The sequence below is a fragment of the Dioscorea cayenensis genome, chromosome 11, assembly GCF_009730915.1.
Source record: "Dioscorea cayenensis subsp. rotundata cultivar TDr96_F1 chromosome 11, TDr96_F1_v2_PseudoChromosome.rev07_lg8_w22 25.fasta, whole genome shotgun sequence".
In the NCBI taxonomy this organism is placed as follows: Eukaryota; Viridiplantae; Streptophyta; class Magnoliopsida; order Dioscoreales; family Dioscoreaceae; genus Dioscorea; species Dioscorea cayenensis.
The window spans coordinates 12,406,563-12,408,622 of record NC_052481.1 but is presented as its reverse complement, the minus strand read 5'-3'; the positions used below and the strand labels follow the sequence as shown (position 1 = coordinate 12,408,622).

The window sequence follows — 2,060 nt, the reverse complement described above, 5'->3', positions numbered from 1 at the left end:
CACTTTAAGATTCCATCAACATAATTCATTCGTAATCTACTTTGGCTTCTTTCTTCTCCATTTGGCTCCACAACCCTATATGCGCAAAAGAACATAAAAACACATGTATTAGCGATAAAATCTGAGAAAAATAATGCTCATCGTAAGAAAAGAATACTTCATATTACTAATACATAAGCACTTATCATTTTTCCATCCTTGGTTGTAGGTATTGCTATAAGGATTGCTTTGTCCTCTTCTTGCATTGCCCACAAAGTCTACCTATTCACTTGGGACTGAGATAGCAATTGAGATAGGATAATCGGATGGAAAATTTGAACACCCACAACCATCGCAACTTAAGATCACGACCACCCTTGGTGAGGTTAGAGTGTCTAATTTCTTGCTCAATGCCTCAACATGGGATGCCAAGGATGTAACCGCATCAATCTCATGAATCTCAGCCACTTTCTTCTTCTCTCTTGCATTCCATTGATAGCTATTCAAGCCTATTTCTTCAATTAGCTGTCGTGCCTCTTCTGGGGTCTTGTTCCTAATGTTCCTTCCACGGTGGCATCAAGAAGCTATTTAATGCTTGGATTTAACCCATTATAGAATGTACAAATGATCATCCACTAGAGGAACCCAGGTTGTGGACACTTCCACAAGAGATCCTTGAATCATTCCCATATCTCAAATAATGATTCTAGCTCCATCTGAACATATGAAAAGATCTCATTTTAAGGCTTCATAGATTTTCTCAGAGGGAAATACCTTGCAAGGAAAGCTTGTACAATTTCATTCCATGTTGGGATGGAAGCTCTTGCCAATGAATAGACCCACTGTTTGGCTCTTACTTTCAATGAGAATGGGAAAACACTCAAGCAAATTGCATCATCCGAAACCCTATTGATTTTCAGCATGTCGTACACTTTAAGAAAGTTTCAATATGGTTGTTTGGATCTTCATCGGCTAATCTATTAAACTCTGTGGACTGCTAAATAGTCTAAATAAAACCCTTCTTCAACTAAAAATTCTGGGCTACAACCAGTGGAGTAATAATGCTCAACTATGTCCCACGAACTATAGGTCAAGCAAAATCTAAAAGTGATCTCTCCTGCCCCTCTTGTTTTTCTGTATTTTCATATTCTTCAACCTCCATTTTATCTTGAAAATTCTGCTCTTGTATAGGTTCCTTTCCCCTTCTATGCAATCTACGCTCAATTTTAGGATCTTCTTCAACCAATGTCAAAGGATTCCCTCAGGTCATAACCTGTAGCTAAAATTAGGAAAAGAAATAATGAGAATGGCGAAAGAAAGAAGTATGAAGTAGAAAAACAATGAAAAAGTGAATAACTAAAGTAACCAACTCCTAGCATTCCTAATATCCCATTCCTCGGCAATGGTACTAAAAACTTTACACACCTCTTGCGTGCGTGTATAGCAAGTGCACGGGTGTCAAAGTAATAAAGTACCCAATGAGGTCGAGTAGTTGAATCCATAGGGAATTGAAGTATTAGTAGTAACTACTTCTCAGTTATGTAGTCGGATCAAGATTATGGTGAAATGAACTCAATCACAAGAATATGAATGTCTCAAGCAAGCAAAAAAGAGTAAAAATAAGGGAAGTCTCAATCAATAAAGATGAGATACCCAGGTAATGCTCTCCCTAGGATATAACATGAAGTGTAAGATTTACCATATGGTTCTAAACCGAGTTAATCGAATTGAGACAATTCAAGAACAATTGTTCCCTACCTCCACGCTATTGATACTATTCCCCTAAGAGGTCCTGGTGGAGAAATCACTCAATCTCACACCTCACACCACATATGACCGCAATAGACTCTAGGGATTCCTAAGAGTACACCTGATTCCTCAGGATAGGCCTAACCCTAGTTCTAGGTGAAAGATTCCTAACCCCCTATAAGGTCCCAGTGGAGAAATCTCTCAATCTCATGCCTCACGCCAAATATTGTTGCATAATACCTAAGGAATATGGAGATAGGATGTACTAATCAAAGGAAAAAGGGGACACTCCACTATCTCATGACTCATTCTCTCAAGCCTCTTCAATCTTA

General features: G+C 38.4%; 1 non-coding gene across 1 annotated transcript; it reads left to right on the top strand.

The window, feature by feature from the left end:
• The first annotated feature begins 621 nt into the window (after positions 1 to 621).
• Positions 622 to 727, top strand: LOC120272899. The gene has a single exon (XR_005540432.1). It is a non-coding gene; the product is annotated as a small nucleolar RNA R71 (small nucleolar RNA).
• The last annotated feature ends 1,333 nt before the right edge of the window (positions 728 to 2,060 follow it).